The sequence below is a fragment of the Camellia sinensis genome, chromosome 14 (assembly GCF_055761805.1).
Source record: "Camellia sinensis isolate YWXY chromosome 14, ASM5576180v1, whole genome shotgun sequence".
Lineage (NCBI taxonomy): Eukaryota > Viridiplantae > Streptophyta > Magnoliopsida > Ericales > Theaceae > Camellia > Camellia sinensis.
This window is the reverse complement of record NC_138974.1, coordinates 75,500,631-75,517,104: the sequence shown is the minus strand read 5'-3', so window position 1 is coordinate 75,517,104 and position 16,474 is coordinate 75,500,631. Positions and strand designations below refer to the sequence as shown.

Genomic DNA, 16,474 nt, shown 5'->3' with positions numbered 1-16,474 from the left:
GATGCTGCACTTCTTTGACTGAGTTTGGTCTCTTTAACTCCTGGATTGCTTTAATCTGAGAAGGGTCTGCTTCTATACCCCGGTTGGTCACAAGGAAGCCCAAGAATTTGCCAGATCCAACTCCGAATGCGCATTTGGACGCATTGAGGCGCAACTTGTGTTTCTTCAAGATCTGGAACATCTCGCCTAGGTCTTTAAGATGGTCATTCTCATCCTTGCTTTTGACCACCATGTCGTCGATGTAAGCCTCCATTGTTCTGCCTAACAATGGTTCGAACATCTTGGTGACCATCCGTTGGAATGTCGCCCCTGCGTTCTTTAGGCCAAAGGGCATGACCTTGTAGCAATATAATCCCCTTGGTGTTGTGAAGGATGTGACCTCCTGGTCTGGTTTATGCATGGCGATCTGGTGGTAGCCTCTGTATGCATCCAGAAAGCTAAGTCGGTTATGCCCTGCCGTTAGGTCTACCAGTTGATCTATCCTTGGTAGAGGAAAGCTATCTTTTGGGCAGGCCTTGTTGACCGTTTTGTAGTCGACGCAGACACGCCATTTTCCATTCTTTTTTGGCACTACGACTGTGTTGGAGATCCATCTTGGGTAGTGCACTTCTCTAATTGCTCCTGCCTCCAGTAGGTTGCCTACTTCTTCTGCTATTATTTCGGCGTGGTGGAGTGCCGATCTGCGTGTGCGTTGTATGACTGGTCTGGCGGATGGGTGGACATTGAGTTGGTGGCTGATGAAGTTTGGATCAATGTCTGGCATGTCGTAGGGCGTCCAGGCAAACACTTCGATGTTAGAGGTCAAGAATTCCAAGACCTCTAATCTCTCAGCGCTGGACAATGATGAGCCAAGCAAGAAGAACTTATCCAGGTTCTTCTTATCTATTTTAACCTCCACCAAGTCCTCCACCGCTTTCTGATCAGCCTCTTTACCGACGTCCGCGAATAGTTCATTACTTTCTGGTTCTTCCACCGAATGAACATATCCTTTGGCAGCGCGGCTGCCATTCACCGTGGCGAAACATTGTTTTGACATGATTTGATCTCCATAGACTTCTTCAATTATTCCGGTGTCGTTGGGGAACCTCATTACTTGGTGGTAAGATGACGCCACCGATCGCATGGCATGCAGCCATGTTCTGCCCAAGATGATGTTGTAAGTGAAGGGGACCTTTAATACCCAGAACTCCACTTGTTTTGTTACACTTCCTGCTCTGACTGGAAGGATTATTTTGCCGACGGGCCACTCTGGCATGGAGTTAAATCCAATTAGGGGAGAAACTGCAGGCGCCAAGTCTTTGTCTTGTAGCTTCAACTGTTTGAATGTTTCGTAGTACATGATCTCACATGAACTACCCTGGTCAATCAGAATCCGCTTGACGTCAAAATCTTTGACTCGGAGAGTGACAACCAGAGCATCATTGTGAGGACAGTATATTCGATCCAGGTCTTTATCTGAAAAAGACATGACGTTTGTTGCCTCTGTCTTCCCTTTCTTGGTGGCAGGTTGGGCACTTAACACTTCCCTAAAGTGCTCAGCCTTCTTGATTGATCCCCTGAGCTCGCATACACGCTCAGGTTCAAAGACTCCATGTATTACATTGATGATGCCTTGTGGTGGGGCGTCGATCGGCATCCCATTGGGGTTATTATGATCCTGGGGGGCTGGCTGTGTCCCTCCTTCAATATATTTGTCCAAGTGGCCTGTTGCCACCAATTCTTCCAAGTGTTGTCTTAGTGGCATGCAATTCTCAGTTCGGTGCCCCTTTTCTTTGTGGAAGGTGCACCGTGATCTGTCGTCATAGTCTTTCTGAGCTTCTCCCAGCTTGGCTGGCCACTTGACAAAAGGCTCATCTCTTATTTCGCTCAGGATCCGATATATTGGTTTTTTGAACACCGTAGTTATAGCGGTGCGGATTCTTAACCATCTCTTGTCTGGGTCCTCTCCACTATCTCGTTTGCCACGTCCGTTCCTGTTACTTCGGCCTACCGTGTTGACCTTCGCTGAGGTTTTCTTTTTTGGTACTGCGGTCGCACTTGATTTTGCTTTGGCACGTGCGCCATCCTCTGCTACCCTGATGTGCTGATGCACTCTCTCCATCAGGGCTTCCATGGTAAGGGGTGGCGTCATGGTGATAGAGTCCCTTAGTCTGTTTCCGACTGGAAGACCTCTTTTATACTGCGCAATGGCTAGATTGGTGGGGCAGTCTCCAATCTGGTTGAATGTCTCCCAGTAGCGACTGTTGTAAGATCTGAGGGTCTCTTTTTCACCCATGTCGATGGAGAGCAACTGGTCTATTTCCACCGGCGTTTTAGTGTTTGTTCGGAACCTTGTTACGAACGCTTCTGCCAATTGAGCCCAGGAGGCTATGCTGCCCTCTGGGAGTTTTTCGAACCAAGTCAAGCCTAGGTCGCCAAGGCTTGACGGGAAGAGTATACACATTAAGGCCTCGTTTCGCCTGTACACAGCCATGACTTGGCGAAAGTGGCTCAAGTGTGAATACGGGTTCGTCTTCCCTTCATATGTAGTGAATTTCGGCTGAAGGAAGCTTGATGGTAGGGGCGCATTTTCAATTGCGGGAACAAACGGCGAAGTCTGTAGTCTTGCTAAGGCTTTGTCCGTTGGTTCATACGCTGGGCGTGGTATTGACATTCCAACCTCGATGCTTCCATGTGTCCGAGGAGCCAACCGTTGTAAGGCAGAGACTCTGTGTGGATCGCGCGCCCTGGCATCCTCCTTGCATCGTGCTTTTTCTTCGAGCACGGTTCGTAAGTCGGATGACCTGGGCAGCTCTGTCTGTCTAGATCTGGTTTGGTGTGAGTGCGAAGGCCAATACGTGCTTCCTTCAGTGTATGATCTTTCGGATCTCGTCCTCTCAGACTTGGGGTGACGAGTTCTGGAAGATAAGGAATGAGTGTCGCCTGTCCTGAGGCTTCTGCTCTCTCCTTGGGAGGGTGTAGTATTCCTACTACGATTCTCTGAGTGGCGAGGGGGCGTCTTGTGCTTGCGCCCCTCTCCTGTTGCCACATCTTTAGTCTTCATCTGGCGTTTCAAAGCCTCCATGTCCGCCGCCATCTTCCGAATTAGTTCATCTTGCTCCTTTACGCGATCTTCCAGGGCTTGAGGATCAATTCTCCTCCTTTGCCTGTCAGGACTTTGAGAGTGACGAGGGCTGTTATTCCGCCTTCCCCTGCCACCCCTCCTGGAGTTATGTTGTTGGGGCTCCAGATCTGCTATAGGAGGGACGGAGGGTAATCCTTCTCGCCTTGTGCCCCCGTCTGGAGTTAGCCCGTCGACGGCAGACTGCGGTAGTTCTTCAATGTGTGCCATTGATTGAGAAAAGGAGAAGCTTAGTCAAGAGGTTTTTGTTTTTGTCTGTTCTTCCCACAGACGGCGCCAATTGTACGGGAAAGAAATACGCCTTCTCGTATAATCCTGTTGACTAAGTCCACGCTCCTCCGTACGACGTCGCTTTGTCACCTGAAAACACAAACGTGAGCTAGCCGGCGGGTGTGTGCCGGAAACCTCTCCGATGCCTAAGTCAGAAAACTTGACAAATAGACAAAGCTCTATGTTCTTAGAAAGCAAAATTGTGTTGTGTTCCGTTACCTCCTCCAAGGTGATGCTTGTGAGTTTTTATAAGTTTCGTGTGGCACAATCCTAGTAGGACTTTTATTCCTCCATGCAGAGTCCTCCTAGGATTCATACTCCTAAGGATAATGCTTATCCTTTAACACCCCCCTCACTGCTTAAACCAAGTGAGATGGCTTGTACCATGGCCGAACTATAACATGACCGAAATAACTTGACTGTGCAGAGCCACTGAGTAGGCCGAACTTCCTTAGTTCGGTTCTGCTTTTAATCCTCCTTATCTCGGTTCTCTCTTGTTCAACCCATGGCACGGTTGGAAAATACCTAACCAATTGTGACCGGTATAACTCCTAGGTCGGTCTAATTCAAAGACAATGTCAGACCGACCTATTTAAGGGACATCATGACCGGACTAAATCCGCGACCGGACCTACTCCAAGCTACACCGGACCGAAGTAACTTTATCAATTCTTGGGCCGAAGTAATTATACTTCTTCTGGGCCGGAATAACATTATGGCCTTTTATCAAGTCCTTCATATTTTGGGCCACAAAAGCCCATCTCACAGCTCGGCCCAATTTTCTCCAAAAATTACCCTCTCAACTATTGTAATTTCCTCATTACTTGCAGTTTCCTGCTTTGCGCGAATTTGTTAAAATGGGGAGGCCTGTTTGTGGGACCTGTGCAGGGCTTATCTTCTTGGCAAACAAGGCTGTTAGTGTGTTTTCCTATGTTTCCTCATTGTCTTATACTGATTTAATTTATGTAATGCCATTTTTAAAAGTGTGTTGTTATTCATTAAAAAAAAAAAAAAGGGCATGTTGTTTATTGTTTTTTATCAATCTGGAAACAAAGGATAAAATTCAATTTTGAATTAGAGATGTATGGTCTGTTTTCAAGCCAGAAAACTGGAGGGCAGGAACTAATTGGGGGCCTCGATTGTACTGTCCACCGGAACTTCTTTGGCAGTCAGGTACTTGTTAGTATAGGCATCTTTAGTTTCTCTTGTTTGCCAAGGATGAAGGTAAATGGAATGCATGTCTAGAAAAATATATTAAGTTGACACAAATATATGTTGGATTTGACAAATTCCAAAAATCTGAAAATTTTGGTCAAAATTTTGCTTTTATTGCATAGTTTTGAACTATTCATTTCATTGTCCTAAAGTATTAATTAGCAATTTGGCATTTCATTTTCTTCACTCCCTAACTTTATATAGTGCAAAAAAGTAAAACCATTATGTATTTCATGAAATCAAAGCTGCATGAGTTGCAAATATATTTATTACTATAGTGATGACATGCTAGTAAAATTTTCTGAATAAAATGTTAAACCAATTTTATTGTATATAAATTTTAAAAAATTGCAGATTCAGAGTTTTGAGGCAGAGCTTCCAATACCTTAGATTGCAGCTATAGAAGCAGGGCTGGCCCTGAGAATTCAGGGCCCTAGGCGAGTTTCTAAGTTTGGGCCCCGTCGCTTGTGCATACGCCCATATATAAAAAATATATTTGCTAGTGGCCACTCAAGTTTGCTTGAGTAAATTTTGGCCCTTTGTTTGTTTTTTCAATTGGACTAATTTTTTTATTTGTTTTTAATATAGGCTTGCAACATGTTTTTATTTGGGCCTTTTATAGTGGGCTGTTTTATTTTGGAGGGCTTCTATTTTAGTGAGTTGTTTTGTTTTTGAGGGCTTCTAACAATAATTGGACTTTATTTAAAACCTAATAGTATAATGGATCTTCAAAATTTGAGACCCTATTTTGGGCCAAATTTTGGAGGGCCTAGGCACAGGCCTTACTCGCCTTAGCACAGGGCCGCCCTGTATAAAAGGCGGTCCTCCAACTTTTCGTGGGGTTTTTATCCATGCACCTACAATCCTTGTAGTGGGACCAGAAGTTGAAGTGGTGGCTGATATTACTATCACATCTAACAAAACAGTTGATCCAAATTCTACTCTTGAAAGCCAAGAGGTTTGCTGTGAGCTCTTTTTTGTTAACTGTATTTTCTTGGATTATTATTAACTGCATGTCCTTTAATTTTAATGTCAACTTTATTCCACTATTCAATTTTGACATATCCTTGTAACAATTGTTTACTTAATGGAGCATATTTGTGCTATTGCTGCTGCATTATTGTGTGTGCAGTATTTTATATTTTAATGGTTGTGCTGAGATTGAACATGCTTGTTCACAAAATTTTTTTCCCCCACATTTAGTGGAATATAAAGAGTGAACCATTTATTGTTAGTGTGCAACTGGTGGAACCATTGTGCAATACAACACTTTAGAATGTGATACATTTATTTGGGCTAAACTTAAAGATTACTTTTCATGTGCTAATGTATGTCGCGGTGCCTGGCACTTGTCTTTTCTATTTAGATATTTTTCTCGGTAGAAATGAAATAGACATTCGTGTTACACTTGAAGGGTTGAACCTCAAGAGTACAATGGTCGACATAACTGAACTTCTGTAGTGTCCAGTTTTTCATCTCTAAACCCTATATGGTGAGACAAGTGTCTATATATATATTTGATAATTTCTTCTGTAGCTAGAATGCCTTCCTCTAACTCCTTTGTTGATTATGCCTGTTGGGCTTGTGCTCACTAGCATCTTCCCAACACAGATCCCATAACTGTGTTCAAAATGGGTGCTTCACACATTATCAGTATTTTATCTCATTACATACATTAGCTTTTAGTTTGGGAAAAATTTGAACCTGAGAGGGAGATTTATAATCTGACTTTGGGCTGTGGTAGAAGCTGGACAGATTAGAACCGACCATGCTGGGCCGAGCTAATTTGGGCCTATCCAGAGTGGGTTTTTCCCGGTTGAGGCTCAAGCCCTTGTTTAGGCCGAGTTAACTTGGGCTTCCCCAGAGTCGGTCTTGCTCGGTCGAGGCCCAGATCTGAGGTCCAGGTCCCGTGTTTGGACTGAGCTAATTTGGCCGAGATGATCATCTGCTAGCCTGGGCTTTAGGGGAGCGTGTTTAGCTCGGTGTGAAGAGTTTTCTAAATGTTGGCTTGGCCTGTCTTGAACTTGGCTCTGCCGGAATGTTATTGAGCCTGGTTGCTATGGGGCTTGGCAAGTGAAGCACTCGGTCTCGTTACGCATCACGGTCATGAGAAGCCGAGGTTATGCCACTGGGCTGCCGAGCTCCCGCTAATGTAGTCTGGCGGTTTGGTTAGGTGGTGTCCGCTGGATTTGTGCTGACAGATGGAAAAGCAGCTCCACGTGTCAAGAGACTAATGAGAGCAGATTTGAGCGCAAAAAGTATATGAGCATGACTGCGCCTCCCATGCTGAGGATGGAACATCATTTTTGGTAAGAAACACTCATTGTGATTTATCTCTCTCTTCCTCTCTCTCTCCCGGAGTGTGTGTGCTAACTTGACCGTCGGAGGGGTTTTTCGGCCACACATCGCCGGGTAGCTCACCGCCGTTGTGCTCGCAGGTCGATCGGATAGACAGGGAGCTTGGACGAAAAGAGTACGGGTTCCGCGGAATATTTGCTCCCCGTATAATTGGCGCCGTCTGTGGAAAGTTTGATAGACAAAACCTTGTCTTCCATGCTTATCTGATCGCCTTCCATGGTGAACAACGACGAAATACCGTTGTCCGCCATCGACGGTGTTACCCCGGAGTCAGCTAGACGGAGAGACGGACTCCCCGCCGTTCCAAACATGGCGGACCTGGAGACTTCCCCAGGTGGACATTCAAGAGACGCGTGTGATAAGTGCGCTAGAAGTTTTGGTCACTCGCGGAGCCCAGACGAACACCGGCGGCGAAGAGAATCACACGCTAGACATCTGGAGCACAAGTTAAGGGACCAAGACGCCGTCATCCGGAGAATGGCAGCGGAGATGAAAGCTCTCAAATGGCATGTTAAAGGGAAGGGTGTTGCTGGAGTGGGAGACCACAGTGAGCGCACCCAACTACGCTGTTCAGGCAGTCAGAGCCAGTGGCACACTCCCTCCCTTTCTATCACCAGAAGTTACAGGGTTGCAGATTCCGACGAGCCTGTAGAGAAGTCTAGCGCGCAAGATAGTACCTATCAACCCTCACGTCTGGCGCCGACGTCGAGATATTCCTACTTCGCTCACTCTGAGGACTTGCGGGTAGTCTTGAAGGAGTGAGCTCGCGGGCAAGAGACTCAAAGATTGCCGGCGCTCCAGCGGCTATCTTACGGGGGTCACGCCAGTGAAGAGGTCATAATGCCACCACCCCGCCCAGCCGTGCCTCTCATTCTAGACACAGATTTGGAGAGGCTGAACGCCACCCCCTTTTCCCTTGAGATAGAAACCACACCGCTCCCCGCGGGCTTTCACCAGCCCAAGTTTACGCTCTACGACGGAAAGATCGATCCATACATGCATGTAAGCTATTTTCGGCAGGTCATGGCCGGACATAGGCGCAATGACGCTTTTATGTGCCTGATCTTCCAATCGAGTTTGGGCGAGCTGGGCTTGAAATGGTTTGAGAGGCTGCCGGAGGGAAGCATCGAAAGGTGGTAGCAGTTGGCGGAAGCCTTTGTGACTCGTTTCAAGACCAACACTAAAACGCCAAAGGAGGTAGACCACATTCTCAGTGTCAAAATGGAGTCGAGCGACACACTCAAGGCATACAACTCCAGATACTGGGAAACCTTCAATAAGATTTTAGATTGCTCGATCAACCTGGCAATCACCCAATATAAGCGCGGTCTCCCGATCGGACATAGGCTGCGAGACTCGCTTACCATGAGCCAGCCGATATCCATGGGCCAACTAATGCAGCACATCAATGAGCACATCCGAGTAGAGGATGATGCGGCGGCGTCCACCGCGAAAACAACTCCGGTAATAGACAAGAGGTCGGCTGACAAGGTACATGCGGTCGGACAGGAGACTAACCGTCCAAATCATCGCGCAGAGGATTCTGATCGTGGGTCCAATCATCGAAATCGGGGAAGGGGTCGTTGGATTAACCGAGCTGAATACCCTCGCGATAACGTAGCTGATTCTAACAGAAGGTTGAAAGCTTGGACGGGCATCACCACAGCCTTTAAGATTCCAATCTATCGCATACTTAGTGAAATCCGTGATGAGGATTACGTCCGGTTTCCTACTAAGTTAGGCGACGCGCAAAAGGGCTTTAATCTGCGGTACCGCTGCACACATCACCGGGAGCGAGGACACCGGACAGAGGACTATTTGCCTCTGAAGTAACACTTGGAGGAGTTAGTCGCAGCTGGACACTTAGATCTTTACATTGATGGGGGTGTTAAGCCCGCGCATCCTGCCCCGGCTGATTTGCATGGATCAGATGACTTGGAGGCGCCCCTTCAAGGAGTGCTTAATGTGATCCACCGCATAGTGGAGCCGGCGCGTGTATGCGAGCTCCGCAGAATGATCAAAAAGGCGGAACACATGAGGGAAGCTTTGTCAGTCCAGCCTGCGATCAAAAGGGGGAAGACCGAGGAAAAAGACATGATTAGTTTTTCCACAAGGGACCTAGAGCGCATTCAAACGCCACACAACGACGCCCTAGTGGTCACCCTCCGCGTCAAAGACTTCGATGTCAAACGCATCTTGATTGACTAGGGAAGCTCGGTTGAAATTATGTACTATGACGCGTTCAAACAACTCAAACTTCGAGATACAGACTTGGCTCCGGCAACTTCGCCACTGGTAGGTTTCAACTCGCAACCGGAGTGGACTTTGGGAAAAATAATTTTACCGGTCAAAGCCGGATCCGTGGTCAAGCAGGTGGAGTTCTGGGTATTGCAGGTGCCGTCTACATACAATCTGATCCTCGGTAGGGGCTGGCTTTCACGTTATGCAAGCTGTAGCGTCGACCTATCACCAGGTTATGAGATTTCCCTCGGCTATAGGGGAAATTGAGGAAATTTGGGGTGATCAAGTCATGTCGAAACAATGCTTCGTGGCAATGAACGGGAGCCAAGCTGCCAGAGGCTTTGTGCAAATGATTGAAGGCCCAGAAGACCAGAGTGTCCTTGATGACGTGGGCACCAGGGCCGAGGACAAAGCTGTTGAAGAATTGGTAGAAGTACGTATCGACACAGAAAGTCCAAACAAGTTCTTTTTGCTCGGATCAAGCCTGACCGCTCAAGAAAGGACCAAGATGGTAGAGTTCTTGATGGCAAATATCGAAGTTTTCGCATGGTCGCCCTACGACATGCCTGGCATCGATCCAAGTTTTATTTGCCAGCAACTCAATGTTTTCCCTAATGCACGGCCAGTCATTCAGAGAACAAGGAGATCAGCTCTTCATCACGCCGAGGTAGTCGCGGAGGAGGTAAGGAACTTGCTTGAAGCACAGGCTATTCAGGAAGTGCACTACCCTCGGTGGATTTCAAACACGGTCGTAGTATCCAAGAAGAAAGGGAAGTAGCGAGTTTGCGTCGACTACAAGACCGTTAACCGAGCTTGCCCTAAAGATAGCTTTCCTCTGCCTAGAATAGACCAGCTGGTGGATTTAACGGCCGGACATGAAAGGTTCAGTTTCTTGGATGCCTACCGCGGTTATCATCAGATTGCCATGCATGGCCCCGACCGTGAGATAACCTTTTTCACCACTCCAAGGGGACTCTGTTGCTATCGAGTCATGCCTTTTGGTTTAAAGAACGCCGGGGCAACTTTCCAAAGGATGGTGACCAAAATGTTCGCCCCTTTGCTAGGCTGGACGATGGAGGCTTACATTGATGACATGGTGGTCAAAAGCAGGCATCAGGCAAACCACTTGTCCGACCTAGCCAAGATGTTCGCCATTCTCAAACAGCACAAGCTACGCCTGAATGCGTCCAAGTGTGCCTTCGGCGTGGGATTCGGGAAATTCCTAGGCTTTTTAGTCACAAACCGAGGCAGACCCCACACAAATCAAAGCCATACAAGAATTGAAGCAGCCCAACTTGGCGAATGACGTGCAGCATTTGCCTGGAATGGCCGCCGCACTTAATCGATTCATAAACCGGTCATCAGATCGCTGCCGCTCTTTCTTTCGAGCCCTAAAATCCAAGTTTTCGTGGGACGAGGAATGTGACAGGGCTTTGGTTGAGCTAAAGGCGTATCTGTCTTCTGCTCCATTATTGGTGACACCAAAGCCCGGCAATGAACTCTACCTTTATCTGGCCGTTTCTCAGCATGCAGTTAGCGCAGTGCTTGTCTGGTCAGAAGGAATCCAGTATTTCCCCATCTTCTACGTGAGCAAAACCTTGCTACCGGAAGAGTTGAGATACTTGCCGTTGGAAAAACTCGCCTTGGCGTTGATGATGGTCTCCAGGAAATTGGCGCACTATTTTCATGCTCACACAATCATCGTCTTGACCGAGTTCCCACTCAAAGCCTTGTTCGAGCGGGCGGATTTCTCTAGTCGAATCCTCAAGTGGGCGGTCGAATTGGGACAATTCGACGTCAAGTTCCAACCCCGAACTGCCATAAAAGCACAGACATTGGTCGACTTCGTTACTGAATTCTCACCTGGAATTCATCCAGTATGCCCGGTAGATCTTGCCATGGTAGCCAAAGAGGTGAATGCAAGCTCGCCAGAAATTGCACAGCAGGGCGATGTTGGCGACGCGAAACTTGCGCACCCCGCCATAGAACCTCCAGCCGACATAGTATTGCACCCCGGCGATTGGACTCCGGACTTGGGCATGGCAGATCAACCTGTTGGGTCCGGTACTGCATCGCCAAGGGGGGATGAAACAGAACCAAACAACAGCGAACCAGAAACCGAACAGCTAAGTGACCGTGATCCCATCAACCTTCGAGCCTCCCAGGACCCCTCAGAGTGTTGGAAGCTCTTTGTCGGTGAAATGTGAAAACTTTTTGTAGATGGAGTCACAAATCGTCACGGTGCCGGGTTGGGCATAGTTTTGATCTCCTCAGATGGTCTGACCATCGAACACTCTATCACACTCAGATTCCCTGCGTCAAGCAATGATGCTGAGTACGAGGCGCTGCTGGTAGGGATGGCAATTTGAAACCGACCCGACGGGGATCCCCAATCCCGACCCCGATTTAAGCGATTTTTCCCCGAAAAATACCCCCGACGGGGAGGGAACGGTATTTGAAAATCAATCCCCGATCTGTTTCAGGCTGGGGACGGTAATTAGTGTTCAAGCCCCGGCCCGGCCCCGTCTCTGTCCCCGAATTTCCCCGAAATTAAATTACTTTTATACCCCTTATATATATATATATATATATAATAAACCACACCCTAAACCGTGCGTCACTTTCTCACTCTCACTCTCGTCATTTTCTCTCTCTCTCTCTCTCTTAACTCTCGTCCTTCTCTCTCTCCAACTCTCTCCCTCTCACAGCAGTAGCCTCTGTTCTTCTATGTCTCTCATAGCACAGCCACCGTCGATCTCACTCTCAACTCTCACTCTCACCGACACTCCTCCCTCACCGCTGCTATGCTCCCTCACCTCCGATCGTTCCACTCTCTCTCACACATACGACGGCTCACCCTCACTTTAGCACCGGCATCGCGGCTGCAACTCACCGACGGTTCATCCTCGCCACAGCCTCTTACAGTCGACCTCGCCTCAGCCTCTCCCTGTACTCAGATCTTGAGATTTTCAGATTATGATGATGAATCTGTTAGATTATTTTTTTTTAATTTAAATCTGTTGATTATTTTTTTTAATTTAGATCTGTTAGGTTTTCAGATTATTTTTTTTTAATTTAAATCTGTTGATGATGATGATCTGATCTTGTTTGTTGTTGAATATGAATCTGTGGTTGAAATTTTTTTGGGACTGAAATTTTTGTGACTGAAATTTGAATCAGATTTGGGACTGATTTTTTTTTTTTTTTGGTCGGGGAATTTCCGGGGTTGGGGAAACCTGATCCCCGTTAGGGGGCGGGGGCGGGGGCGGGGGGGGACCGGACCGGTGATAGCTTTCCCGTCGGGGATCGGGGTCGGGGTCGGGGTCGGGGCTGGGGAAATTTCCACCGTCGGGGATCGGGGACGGGGAGGGTGATCCCCGGCCCCGCCTCGTTGCCATTCCTAACTGCTGGCCGGACTTAAGAGCGTGCTCCAAGTGCGCGCATCCGAGCTGATGGTTTACAGTGATTCCCAATTTGTTGTTAACCAAGTGTCTGGGGTTTACGAAGCTAAAGACGACAGAATGGCAAAGTACCAAGCTCTGGTAAGAGACCGCATCAAGCGATTCCGGGCAATAAGGGTCCAACAAATTGGACGGGAAAGAAATGGCCGCGCGGATGAGTTAGCCGGTTTGGCTTCCATGGTCGACAGAATATTTCCTAGTCTTCTCCTGATTGAGTTTCTTTCAAGGCCTAGTATAGAGGAACTCGAGCAGACAGAAGTACTCTACACCGAGCTCGGCCCCTCTTGGATGGATCCTATTATCCTCTTCCTAAAAGAGCGGACCCTTCTGACCGATAAAAAGGAAGCGCATAAAGTCCGGGTGAAGTCAGAGCGGTTTTGGCTCTCTCCATCTGGCGCTTTATACAAGAAGTCTTTCATCGGTTCTTATCTCAAGTGTGTACACCCACACAGCGTGAAAGCTTTCCTGTACGAAATTCATGAAAGCATATGTGGCAGTCACATCGGGGGCAGAACTTTGGCCTACCGAGCTATCTCGCAAGGGTATTGGTGGCCGTGCATGCAAACGGACGCTCAGAAATATGTTCGCAAATGTGAGAAGTGCTAGAAGTTTGCCCACCAAATTCACTAGCAGACCAGAGAACTTCTTCCTCTCACAAGCCCTTGGCCTTTTGCGATGTGGGAGCTGGACATAGTAGGACCACTCCCAACGGCACCAGGCAACCGGAAGTTCTTCATCGCGGCTACGGACTACTTCACCAAATGGGTTGAAGCTGAGCCTTTAGCAACTATCACGGAGAAAGACGTCAAACGGTTTGTCTGGCAGAATGTGGTAACGCGGTTTGGCGTCCCCAAGATTCTGATTTCTGACAATGACACCCAATTTGACAGGCGCCTATTCAGAGGCTTTTGCGACGAATTGAAGATCAAATTCTATAACTCCACCCCGGCTTACCCACAGTCCAACGGCCAAGCCGAAGCATCAAACAAGACCATTCTTGATGGGTTGAAGAAAAGACTTGAGAAAGCCAAAGGAAAATGGGCCGAGGAGTTCCCAAGTGTCCTTTGGGCATACCGGACGACGAGACGCTCTATCAGGGAAACTCCTTTTGCCTTGGCATATGACATGGAGGCGGTCATCCCATTGGAAGTTGGCGTGCCCACCCTCCGCAGTGAAAGTTTTGAGCCCGAGCTGAACTCTGAAGCTATCGCCCTGGAATTGGACCTAGTGGAAGAGCACCGAGACAAGGCTCTAATCTATGTGGCCGCATACCAACAAGAGCTTTCCAGAAAATACAACAAAACGGTGCACCCCAAACTGTTCAAAGTTGTGGATTGGGTTTTAAGAAAGGTGATGGGCAACACACTGGTGCCGGGGGAAGGCAAGCTAGGGGCAAACTGGGAAGGGCTTTACAAGATTACCGGTCTGGCGGGCAAGGGGGCACACCACTTAGAAGATTTGGAAGGAAAATGCATACCCCGGCCATGGAATGCGGCCAACTTCAAACTGTACTATTTTTAGCATTTTACGTTCTTATGTAATTTTTTATGGAAGGACTTGCTCTCCCTATACTTTTGAATGTAACACGCTTTTTGTCAAATATAATAGAAGTGACTAATCTTTGCTGAAGCATTCTGTTGCTTTCGATGCTTACTTTGAGATTTAAACCGAGATGTTTTACTCCGGTTAAATGAGTTGATAATTTACTGTGATTTCAACTGAGATGTTTTACTCCGGTTAAATGAGTTGATGATTTGCTCAACTCTATGGTCTCAACCGAGATGTTTTATTCCGGTTGAATGAGTTGATGATTTACTCAACTCTGTGATTTCAACCGAGATGTTTTACTCCGGTTGAATGAGTTGATGATTTGCTCAATTCTATGGTCTCAACCGAGATGTTTTATTCCGGTTGAATGAGTTGATGATTTACTCAACTCTGTGATTTCAACCGAGATGTTTTACTCCGGTTGAATGAGTTGATGATTTGCTCAACTCTATGGTCTTAACCAAGATGTTTTATTCCAGTTGAATGAGTTGATGATTTACTCAATTCTATGATTTCAACCAAGATGTTTTACTCCGGTTGAATGAGTTGATGATTTGCTCAGCTCTATGGTCTCAACCGAGATATTTTATTCCGGTTGAATGAGTTGATGATTTACTCAACTCGGTGGTTTCAACCGAGAAGTTTTACTCCGGTTGAATGAGTTGATTTACTTAAGGATTTAGCCGAGATGCTTTGTCTCGGCTAAAGGGGTTGGTGATTTGTCCCACTCAAAAGATTTAGCCAAGGTGCTTTGCCCCGGCTAAAGTTGTTGACGTTTTGTTTAAAGGTTCATGCCGAGATGACAAAACACAGTCCGACAAGCAATGCAACAGTTAAAGAAATCAAAACTTTTCATTGATGTAAAACTGAATTACATTAGGTGGGGTAGGTAGCCCGGTTACATTCTTGAAAAAAGAAAAGAAAACTAAACTAAGGAGGACAGGTTGGCGAAGTCATCCCTGATTCTAGTTGTTTCCAAGTCGACCGTGGTTGTTTTTTCTTAGACGTCGGTCTCCACCTGACCGGGCTGCTTTGGGTGGTTTTCTCTCGCAACATCTTCCTCGCCTTCTTCCTCGGCCTTAGCCTGTAATGCACTAAAGACATCGTTGGCATAAGGCACCATGTACGTCGGCAGAAAGGCAGATGGGGGGGAGGCAAACACGTCAATTCCAGATTCTTGGCCGAGCTTTTCGCAAGCAGCCTTCCAGCCGGACTTGAAGAAAATGTCCTGGGTGGCATGAACTTGCTTGGTGTAGTTTTCCTCGGCCTTCTTGAAATCGACGTTGTTGGCCTCATCCACTTCATCCTTTCTTGACTGTTTCAATACTTCCAGCTTAGCCCGGAGAGCGTCCCTTTCTTGCTCGGTAGCTCTAAGTTGGCCGAACAATTTTGAGTTATCGAAATTTACAATTTCTAAGGAAGCCTTCGACCACCCCAGCTCAGTTTGAAGGTGCTCAACCTGACTGGCAGCGTCGGTCGCCTTCTGCCGGAGTCTATGAATCCGCTCCATCACCAGATGTTGTTTCTGGATGGCCTGCAAGAAGAGAGTTTGATTAGAAAAAGAAAACCGAGCAAGCACTTGGAAATATTTGGATAAAGCATGCAAAATTCTTACCCGGGTCATAGACTTCACCGAGGACTTCACGAGCCGAGTGTCGAGCACGTGGTCACTGCCGGTCACGTCACTCGGCAGAAGGAGGGCTTTGGTTAGGTCGAAGGCGAGGAGGTGCTCTTTATCCCCTTTGACCGAAGCACTGGACGGGATCTCTTTTTCCCGGTGCTTCAGTTGAGGTTTCCAGGGGGGTGTTGGCTCGGTTGTGACCGCTGGTTGCTCGGTGTTCAACTCCGCAACGAGCTCGGCTGAAGGATCGGCAGTGCGAGGCCTTTTCCCAGCTCGACGGCTTTCCTTGCTTGTCTGCAAAGCTGCAGGTGACACCAATGCAACCACCGTCCCGCTTGTTTGACCGGCAGCAGCTGCACGGGAAGGGATACTCGGCAGCTCGGTGGATGTGGCGGTGATGAGATTTTTGATGCGGCTTCGTTTGGCCATCTCCTCTGCTTCTGTTAGCCGGATTAGGGGCACGTCCGGTAGAGTTGGATTGGGGGACGGAGATGGCGCTCGAAGAAAGTCTGTTACTCTACTTCGGTGGGGAGCGGAGTATTTGTAGGTCGGTACGTAGCTGAGAAGTTCGTGGCAATCTCGGTTATCGTACCGCAGCACGGTTCTGATGGCTGCTTCGTTGGGATAATGGTAGTTGGC

General features: G+C 47.6%; 1 pseudogene across 1 annotated transcript in view; it reads left to right on the top strand.

Moving 5' to 3' along the window:
- LOC114263734 (putative pyridoxal 5'-phosphate synthase subunit PDX2) overlaps positions 1 to 16,474 on the top strand; it is a 34,747-nt pseudogene that overhangs the window by 9,131 nt on the left and 9,142 nt on the right. Inside the window, exons 3-6 of the transcript XR_014351456.1 lie at positions 4,222 to 4,313; positions 4,492 to 4,564; positions 4,961 to 5,009; positions 5,422 to 5,564. The product of XR_014351456.1 is annotated as a putative pyridoxal 5'-phosphate synthase subunit PDX2 (transcript). The remainder of the gene's footprint in view (positions 1 to 4,221; positions 4,314 to 4,491; positions 4,565 to 4,960; positions 5,010 to 5,421; positions 5,565 to 16,474) is intronic.